Genomic DNA, 10,942 nt, shown 5'->3' with positions numbered 1-10,942 from the left:
TTGCACTTGATTTTTTAAAAAAAATTTGGAAGAACCAAAATGGCAGATTAGTCTGGAAATATTTCTTTTGGAGGAAATTAACTTCTTTGCCCCCCCTTCTCCCTCTTCTTTCTTTGATCTTTTGAAAAGTTCATCAGCTGTAAATCCTAAAACTTAACATGGGAAGAAAGGCTTCATGGCTGAAATATTTATCAATATTTTAGTGTTTCCAAATTTTTTTATCCCTCTAATAGATTACTTTATGGTCTCTACTCTACAGAGTTTGTTCCCCTTCATGGCAACTGGAAGGGCCAGATGAGAAGCAAAGTTGGTGGTATGGGGGCACTACTATTCTTAGAGTCTGCCTCCTCTATTGTATTGCAAGAAGAGGTATTGGGTAAGGTAGTCATAGTGATTAACTCTCCTGGTATATGTTACTTTCCTATCTCTTTCTCAAAGCATCTTACTGTTTCAGGGAGACTGAATTATCTGCTCCATAGGTGGAAAGAATGATATTTGACAGAGTGTCATCCTGTTATAAAGAAAAGAAAGAATATAGAATATAGAAAAACAGCTGAATTTATATACATACATAATATACAATATACACACATAGACACAAATGTCTTGGTGTATTACATGATGCAATGGTAATCAGTAACATATGAAATCAGATATAAATTCCAGAAAAAAATGCAAAAAGAAGAATTTTGAACTTCCAACAATGTAAAAAATTTTCAGAGTTAGTCTGACCTGACACAAGATTAAAAGAAACCTAAATATTATGCCTTTGCCACTCATGACATTCTATCTCTATGCCCCCCTTCTTTATTCTCTCAAACACCCACCATACTTTGAACTCTCAGTAGTACATAGCATGAACTCAGCTTTTCATTTTCTTTCATTTGTGGCAGCCTGGGAGTGGGAGATGGGCGGTGTATGTATAGAGGAGGGATTGGGGTAGCTGGTAGTATGATGGATAGATTTCTGGGCCTAAAATAAGAAAGACCTGAGTTCAAATGTGACTGTAGCTTCTTTCTACCTCTGTGATCCTGGAAAAGTCACTTAATTTTTGTTTTCCTCAGTTTCTTCAACTGTAAAATAGGAATAACAATAGCACTTACATTGCAGGATTATTGTGAGGATCAAATGAGATTATATTGATAAAAATTCTTATTCTTTTCTTTTTCTTCCCCCTTTCCAATTTTTGGAGAAGGTTCAGATATGTTGAACAGTTTAGCATAATTAAAATATACTAAATATTCTTATTAAATATTTAGGAAATAAATGTTCTTATGCTAGACCTAGGAGGGTGTGATTGGATAGCCTGAAAACTTCAGTTCAAAATGATTCAAAATACTGGATATTATTATCACAGCAAGGATTTATCTTAAATCCATAGAAACACCTTGCTCTTGTGTAAGTCTCTTTGACCTTCAGTGCTACCTCAGCTGGGACTCCAGAAAGGGGGAAGACCAGCATTGACTGACACAGTGACTGCTTCGTACCAGATTGTTATTTCACTAACAGCTCTCTTTCCATCATTGTTCTGCTGTCACTTTCTTCTGTTTCTAGCTCAGGGTCTCAGGATTTATAGCTTTAAAATTGGAAGGAAACTTAGAATTCTACCTTATTTCATAGATGAAGAAACAGAGGGTTTCTAATAAATAACAGGACACATGTTTGACATTGGATCTTCTTACTCCAAAGCCAGAACAGTTCTCCACAGTATTGAAAGAAACAATTCTCCCTTTTTTACACAAAAATAAACCTCTGTAGGTTATTCAAGCAGACTTTGAAGTACAGGGCTGATACTGAGAAGGATTCAGATATGTTCATGAATGGATTCTAGCTCATTATGTTTTATTCTGACAGGTCTGGGAAAATGTGCAATCTCCCTCTTGTCATATGGGTAATATGGATATTGATAAGTTTCTTTAATCAAGGTAATGTGGATATTGATAAGTTTCTTTAAACAAGACTTACTGTCTTGCTCACTGTTACATACCCCAAGACCCTTATTGGAATAAGCCAATCTCTCACTATAATGTTCATTTTCTTATTTGTTAAAAGTCAGAGTTGATTGCTATCTTCAGAAATACCCATTCTTCCAAGGGCATATAGACACAAACCCACTGCAATGACAAATATCTTTGGTTCCCTTTTAAATAATTTGCAAGCATTATCAATAAAATGATTAATTACCTATAAACTATGTCTCTTCCACTTTTTAAATGTCACAGTATCCAGCTCCTCCAGAGTTGGTATATTCCCTGCTCTTTCTGCCCTCTTCACAGCTTTCTAATGTTTTAATTACCAATAATGACAGATTTCAAGTAGCTCCACTGAGGATACATTTCATTGGACCATCATTTGACAATAGCTTCTGGTTCTTGCCTCTGGGTCATTAAATGTTCCTCTTATTTTTTGGTCACCTCCAACTCTTCATAACCTTGTGTGGGTTTGGTTTTGGTTTTGTTTTTTGGTGAGGATTCTGTAGTAAAGGCAAAGAGAAATTAAGTGGCTTGCCTGTGATTAGCTGGTGAGTGTCTGGAACAAGATTTGAATTCACATCTTTCTAGGAAGTGTGACGTTGAAGGAGACATTTGAAGTATGAGGAGACCATTATTTCTTTCCTAGTTACTTAGTTTCTCTAAAGATAAAGTATCTCATCTGGAAAATGGTCAAGTCAGTAAGTCAAAAAATTTATTAGGTATACATGCCTCACTGTGTTAAGCCTTGGAGATGGCCATAAAAAAGTAAAAAAAAAAACACACCCTGCCTTTAAGTTGCTCACCACCTAATGGAAGATACAATATACAAATAGCTATGTACAAATTATATATACATATATATATAGAGGACAAATTTGAAATCATTCAAGGAATAGATAGTAGCATTAATTTCCTTCTATCACTTTTAAAACAAGAAATGATCTAAGATAAAAATTGGGGGCAATAATACTTTTAGTATCTAGTTCCTAGGAATGATGTGATTGTGAAATAAGATAATATGTGTACAGCACTTTGAACATTTTAGAATCACTCTATATATGTATGATGAGGTTTAGAATTGGGGTACCTAAATGAAATTAGGGTTTAATTGAGGTCTAGTGGCAGGTTCAGAGTATAGGGAGTCAAATAGAACTCCCTTGCAACCCCTTTGGATTCGGCGCAAGGATACGGAGTTAAGTGAGGTCTAGTGGAAGCACAAGAGTCCCCTAAAAAGGAATTTACAGACCCGAAAACCTAAATTAATAAAAGAGGTTTATTATGGGGTTTGGAAGTAAAGTCTAGTTAGTAAAGTTGAAGGTAGAAATAAGAGTGAGTAGAGAGTCTTTGGTGCCAGGCATGGTGATGGCATGTTTAGACCCTCTGCAAAGAGAGGGCTCCAGTTTGGCTCTTTTATAATAGGAGGTTTTGGACTACAAACTGAAGGGGCTTGTAGGTGGAGTCCCAGGTTGGCTCCAGGCTAGGTTTCAGCCTGGGTTAGAATTCAATGGGTTTTGGGGACTGAGCCCTTCCCACCCAGATAACAAAGATGAAACTGTTTGTGCTTGGGGTGGAGTCCCCTCCCTGAAGTAGAGTCAAGGAGGTTTTCTCCTTTAGGAATTTTTCAGAGTGTTGAGGGTTTCCTCATCATGTATATCAGCTGATATTAATATTTATTTAAAAACTATTGCTTAAGTGTCTACTATGTGAGGCATTGTGCAAGACACAAAGATAAAAAAGAAATGATCTTAATCCTAAGCAATCAAGTAGAGAAAAAATACAAAAATACCTAGAATCAATATTTCAGAAGGCATGCCCAATTTTGACAGAAGGATTAGTAAGAACTTCATAGCAGTATTTGAAATGATCTCTCTGGTAGGGCACCTTCCATGACTTCCATGACTGCCTACTACCTATAGGATAAAGACAGATACTCTTTAGCTTTTTATTTAAAACTTTTAGTCATCCAACACTAGCCAACTTTTCGAGGTTTATTGCATACTCTTCACAATTAAAAAAAAGCCCTAATGTTAAACCCAATATCATTGGACAACAATCTTTACAACTCCCATCTGATATTTTGCTAAACTGGCTTTCTGTGTGTTTTTCATACAAGATGTTCCATCTCCCATTGGTCATCTCATATTCAAGGAATGAATTTCTCTTTCTTGTCCTTCCTTTAAGACAAAAGAACTAGTATTTGCATATTATTGCACAGCACTTTACTTTCCCTATCTCACTTCAGCCTCCAAGAAATGTGAGGTTGGTTCTATGGTTATCCCCATTTCACAAAGGAGGAAATTGAAGTTGAAAGAGTTTAATAAACTTGCCCATGATCATAGAACTCTTTAAGGATCTGTGGGAAAATTTAAACATATTTTCCTGACTCCATATTCAATACTCTATCCATTGAATAACCTAGTTACACAAGTAAAGAAATAGCTTAAGCACAGAATTTTTGCCTGATCCTCCCCACTATTGTTCTTGTTCCCAAACTATGTTGTGTTTAATTACTTTGTATATATTTATATTTATGCTGTATTTATATACATATTTATTGACTAGCTCTTTAGAAAATAAATTCCTTGTAAACAGAAGTAATTTCATTCTTCTTATATCCCCCAATGCCTCATACATTATCTAGCATTATAGGTGTTCCACAATTTAATTATCGATTGTTTCTCTGTTTCTGCCAAACTGCCATAATTTCCATTCTATCTTGAATTCTTAGGCTTCATTCCCTCCTAACTCCACTGTTTAGAATCTTACCTTCTCTCAGGATTCAGATATTGTGTGACTTCTAGACAATGAAAAAAATGCCATCAATAAAAATAAAAAATGAAAATATCTTTGCTATCAAAAGGATCATTTGCACCTTGCAACAGTGCTTACTGAATTGCTGAGTTTATTATCTCATTTGATAGAGGAAAAACTAGTGGTATTTGCAGTGCTATCTATTGATATTATTGAAATGATGCTTTGAAAATCTATCTAAAGTAGCTTAAAATATTTCCATTTGCAAATAATACTGTGGAAAAAAGAATTGTCCTTTTATTTGTGATTTTTCTTTTTTTCTACAATTGTCTTTGTGCTCAATTAACTGAGAAAAAAATCTTATTTTGCACTGCAAATAGATGAAGCAAAGGATTATTTAAAGGTGCACATTTGTTTAGATATGTATAATATGTTGTTGCAATTCATGCTGGGAAGAGTTGTTATTTTGCATTGATACATCAAAAGAAATGTTTAATAATTGATAGATTTTTTAATGAAAATAATAAAACTTGGGAGAATTATTTTGGGCTCTGTGTTATTAGAGCTCAACATCAAGATAAAACCCAGGTCTGCAAACTCTAGTTTAATGTGGTCCTTATGAACTTTGAACACGTTGCATTTTTCATAGAAATCATTTGTATCAAGAAATATGCATGAATCACTATGTACAGTTTTTCTTTCTTTTTTTTTTTCACTGAAATAAGGTGACTTTATTGATGGCACACAATATAGGACACTCTAGGCTTCTCCCCCTTACTACAGGGGTGGCTGTAGGACAATGATGTGAATGGGGCATGAAATCCCCAGTATAGGAACATAGGGTAGGGATGTGGGCTCCCCAGTGGTGGAACAACTTTTTTTGGCTGGGGATGAAGATCCATGGCTTCCCACTTTACTCCTTGGAGGCCATGTAGACCATGAGGTCCACTACACGGTTGCTATAACCATACTCGTTGTCGTACCAGGAAATGAGCTTGACAAAATGGTCATTGAGGGCAATGCCAGCGCCAGCATCAAAGATGGAAGAGTGGGTGTTGCTGTTGAAGTCACAGGATACAACCTGGTCCTCTGTGTAGCCCAAGATGCCCTTCAAGGGTCCTTCTGATGCTTGCTTCACCACTTTCTTGATGTCATCATATTTGGCAGGTTTCTCCAGGCAGCAGGTCAGATCCACAACGGATACGTTGGGAGTAGGAACTCGGAAAGCCATGCCTGTGAGCTTTCCATTCAGCTCAGGTATGACCTTGCCTACAGCCTTAGCAGCGCCAGTGGAAGCAGGGATGATGTTCTGAGCAGCACCACGCCCATCACGCCACAGCTTGCTGGAGGGGCCGTCAATTGTCTTCTGAGTAGCAGTGATGGCATGAACTGTGGTCATGAGTCCTTCCACAATGCCAAAGTTGTCATGAATGACTTTGGCCAAGGGGGCCAAGCAGTTGGTAGTGCAGGAGGCATTGCTGGCAATCTTAAGGGAATTATCATATTTCTCATGGTTCACTCCCATCACAAACATGGGGGCATCAGCAGAAGGTGCAGAAATGATGACACGCTTAGCTCCACCCTTCAAGTGAGCCCCGGCCTTCTCCATGGTGGTAAACATGCCAGTGGACTCCACAACGTATTCGGCTCCAGCATCTCCCCATTTAATGTTGGTGGGATCCCGCTCCTGGAAGATGGTAATGGCCTTTCCATTGATCACCAGCTTTCCATTCTCAGCCTTGACAGTGCCATTGAACTTGCCATGGGTGGAATCATATTGGAACATATAAACCATGTAGTTAAGGTCAATGAAGGGGTCATTGATGGCCACAATGTCTACTCCGCCTGAGCAGAAGGCAGCACGGGTCACCAGGTGTCCGATATGGCCAAATCCATTGACTCCGACCTTCACCATCTTGTCTCAGGGATGTTTGCAAAGCAGCAGATCCTGGCAGCGAGCTTGGGAGAGGAGCTGAGAGCACTATGTACAGTTTTTCAAATCATTACTAGAGTAATCAATTTTTTAAAAAGATCAATTGAAAATAATGCTCTTGGGAACATTGTGGGATAGTAGATAGGACAGAAACTCAGGCACTATTATAGCACAATATTCTGATTTTCTCATGCCAAAGTACTTAAAAGGGTTGAGTCTTTGAAGCAAAATGAACAAATAACTATCTCTTTTAGTGATAACAACAAAAATGAAGTAAATTTATTTTATGAAAGAAATTTCCAAATGAAACTTGAGTATTTATGTATGTGTATGTGATTTTGGTACTTTTAATTTTTTATTTGTTTTAAAAATAGTATTTATTTTAAGCATTCTTTTTTTTAATTGAGTTCCAGACCTTCCCATCCACTGAAAAAGCAAATAATATCAATTTTATATAAGACATTATACACAACATATTTCCATATTAATCACATGGCAAAACAAAGCCAAAAAAACTGAGAAAATTATACTTCAATTTGCCATTTCTCTCTCTGGAGGTGGATGGCTTTTTTTCCCATCATGAGTTCTTCACAATTTTCTTGGATCATTTTATTGATCATGGCAGCCAAGTCTTTTACATTTGATCATCATGACAGCATTGTTGTTTCTTACGTTACTTTTCTTTGCTTCATATGCCTTGCCATGTTTTTTTGAAATGCCACTTTTGCCATTTTCCATAGCTCAGTTATACTCCATCATAATCATGTGCCATGAATTGTTCAGGCATTGACTAATTGATGAGTATCCCCTTGATTTCTAATTCTTTGCCAACAGAAAAAATATAGGCCCTTTTCCTTTCCTTTAGAAAATTTATTTTGGGTTATAGATCTAGCATAGGTATTGCTGGGTCAAAAGACATGCACAGTTTTCTAGCCTTTTAGACATTCTCCAAATTGTTTTCTAGAATGGTTGGAATACTTCAGTTCTCCCCAAACAGTTTATTAGGGACCCTATTTTCCTCCATTCCTTCTAGATTTGTCATTTTTATTGGGTGTGAGATACATTTCTGTAATCAATGCTTGAGAGCACATTTTCTTGTGACAATATATAATTTTATTTCTTCCTGAAAATGCCCTGTTTATATTCTCTGACCATTTATTAATTGAGGAATGGCTCTTCTTTTTATAAATTTGACTCACTTTTAAATTCAGTATATATTTGAGAATCTATATTTTTCTATATTTTCAAAATCTATACTTTGAGAATCAGTGAACTTTTCTGTAAAAAAATTTTTGATATTATTTCATTGTCTGTGCTACCTTTTAACAAAATGTAGTTTACCTGATTATCCCATTTAACTAGATCTATTTTTGCTTTTGCTTTGTCTGAGAGCTAAATTGCTGCCTCATTTTTTTTTTAGTTCAGTTGAAGCATATTTGATTCTGCTTAGACTTTTATTTTAACTCTGTGTGCAGAGAGTAAAAATGGAGATTCTTGTTTGATATACAACCTTTTTTCCCCTTTTCTTTGTATATGGAAATACTAGTATCTTTTGACATATGCCATACTTTGAATAATATTCTGTAAGCTATTGGAACAAATATTTAAATGTTTTGTTTTCTAAAAAACAAGCATTCTAAAATAATCAACTTACACTCTTATCTATGTAGGCTGACTCTAATTGCCCTAAGATAAAGTACTTAGGAGTTACCCATATCATCTTCCCATAAAGGAACATAAACAGTTTAACTTTATTGAGTCCCTTATTATTACTCTTATATTTATCTTTTTATTCTTTTCTTGAGTTTTGTATTTGAATGTCAAATTGTCCATTCAGTTCTGTTTTTTTCATTAGCAATGTTAGGGAGGCCTCTATTTGATTAAATAATTATTTTTCCCCTGGAGGATTACATTCAGTTTTATTGGATAGTATAATCTTGGTTGAAATACTACTAATTCCTTTACCTTCTTGAAATATCATATTCTAAGCGATCTACTTCTTTAATATGGAAGATGTTAAATCTTGTATGATCTTGATTGTAGCTCTGTTTCTTTTTGGCTGCTTGCAATAGTTTCTCCTTTTCCTGGAATGTTTGGAATTTATCTTTTTCAAGAGGTAACCTTTCAATTCTCTTTTGCTCTCTGAATCTACAATATTAGGGCAGTTTTCTGGACAATTTCTGAAATATGATGTCTCAGCTTTCTTTGATCATGGTTTTTAGGTAGTCTAATAACTCTTATATTATCTCTATTTGATCTATTTTCCAGGACAATCACTTTCCCACTGATCAATTTCATTTATTCTTTTTTCATTCTTTTGACTTTTTTTGACTCTATTGAGTATGAACCTTCCTTGAAGGTTCATGGAATCATTAACATCTACTTATCCAATACTTATTTTAAAGAAATAATTTTCTTTAGAAAGCTTTTGTATCTCTTTTTCTACTTAATCAATTCTGCCTTTTAAGGAGTTCTTTTCTTCAGTGAATTTTTGTACTTTCTTTTTCATTTGGTCAAATCTGTTTTCTAATGAGAGTTCTTTTTCTTCAACAATTTTTTTATGTCTCTCCTACTGTTAGGTCAATTTTATTTTTTAAGTTGTTATTTTCTTTAGCATTATTTGTACTATTTAAAAACCAAGCTGGGTAATTCTCTTCTCTTTTTTGTTTGTTTGCTTAATTCTTTTTAAATTAACTTTTTTCACTAGTACTTTATTTTTCCAAATAAATATAAAAATAATTTAAAACATTTATTTCTGTAAGGTTTTGTGTTCTCTTTTCAAAAGTTTCTTACATTCCTCTCATTTCTTTCCCCATTTTTTCCTCTACCACTGCTATCTCTTTAGCTCTTATTGGAATTTTTGTGGGCCTTGGGTTCAATGAGCATTTTTTACTTTCAGGCTTTTTATAGTTGTTTTTTTCACATTGTTATCTTTTTTTGAGTTTATGTCTTGGTCTTTTCTGCCACTATGGTAACTATTTATGGTCAAGGCTTTTTTTTTTTCCTACTACTTTACTTTGAATTTTATTTTGAAATTGGATTGCTCACTTCTGGTGGAAAGGTACTGTCCTAAACTTCAGGCTGTTTTGGTGCTACTATTTTTTGAGCTAGTTTTGGGAGTCTGCAAGTTTTCATTACTTCCAAGGTGTTTTCCTAGGAAAGATGTGCTCACTGCTCTTTTAGTCTTAGCTCTGGTTTTTATCCAGGAAGGGCCCTTGCTCCTCTAAAGGCACATATAATAGCACTTCTCTTGGCCCTGTAACTGTGACCAGAACTCCTGCCTGCTTCCTGGTTAGCAACTGTCCTTCTCCACTCTGGAAATGTGACCCAGAACTTCTTATGTGGAATAGAATAGCCAGTCAGTGCTAGAAAAAGGTCCTCTGAAATATCTTTTTGATCAGTTATGTGATGGCCTTACCATCTCTGGACTGGGAGAGCTCCTCAAGCTGTTGTGCCACAGTTCTCTTTTATTGTCTTGACTCAGTTTCCCTAAATTGGTTCTGCTTCAGTTTCTCCAATTGTTTTGCCTCAGTTTCCCTAAATTGTTCTACCTCAGTTTCCTTAAAGTGTTCTGCTTCAGTTTCCCTAATTGTTCTGCCTCAATCTCCTTAGTTGCAATCCCTCCCCTCTAGTTCATTAAGACTGGTATAACTCAGAGGTTATAAATTATCAATGTGTAAACTCAAAAAGGGGGAGTCCAGACTTTCTGTCTCTAGCCAGAGAATTTATGATCCTATCCCCCAACCTGTCAGAACCGGAATGATGGTTCCTACTTGGAGATTCTCACTCCCAGAGTTTGGACTCCACCCTCCTGCCTTTGTTTAGCTACTATGTATAAATATATCATTGAGAACTCACATTGGCTGCTGGAGGCTAGATTCTTGGAGATGATAGTCTCATTCAGCCCTAGGACCAAACCGTGGATCCATTTGGTCCTAGTACATCTCTCCCTTTCAAATAAATTATTAAAAAAAAACCAACAAAAAACCAAACCTCTCTAATCTCTATCTTGCCTCAGTTTCTCTGGCATTACAAAGCTATGGCTGCTGCTGGTACCATTGCAAGACTGAAAGCTGGTACTCCTGCCGTGCTCTAGGCCTGCATCATCCTGGTATTACAGATCTCTCTTGCAGACATTCTGAGTTACCTTAGACTGGATAATTACCTCCCTCTGAACTTTTGTCAATTCTGAGACTCCAAAATTTTATTTGTTTGGAGGGGAATTAAGAGAGTTCAACTGCGTCCTGGTCTGTATTCTACCACCTTGACTCTATTTGTGAATATT

At 35.9% G+C, this 10,942-nt stretch overlaps 1 pseudogene; it reads right to left on the bottom strand.

Moving 5' to 3' along the window:
• Positions 1 to 5,539: 5,539 nt before the first annotated feature.
• Positions 5,540 to 6,639, bottom strand: LOC141563017 (glyceraldehyde-3-phosphate dehydrogenase pseudogene; annotated as a pseudogene).
• Positions 6,640 to 10,942: the final 4,303 nt, after the last annotated feature.

This window comes from Sminthopsis crassicaudata, chromosome 3 (genome assembly GCF_048593235.1).
Source record: "Sminthopsis crassicaudata isolate SCR6 chromosome 3, ASM4859323v1, whole genome shotgun sequence".
Classification (NCBI taxonomy): Eukaryota; Metazoa; Chordata; class Mammalia; order Dasyuromorphia; family Dasyuridae; genus Sminthopsis; species Sminthopsis crassicaudata.
Note: the sequence above shows the minus strand (reverse complement) of the source record. Positions and strands in the feature narration are given on the sequence as shown.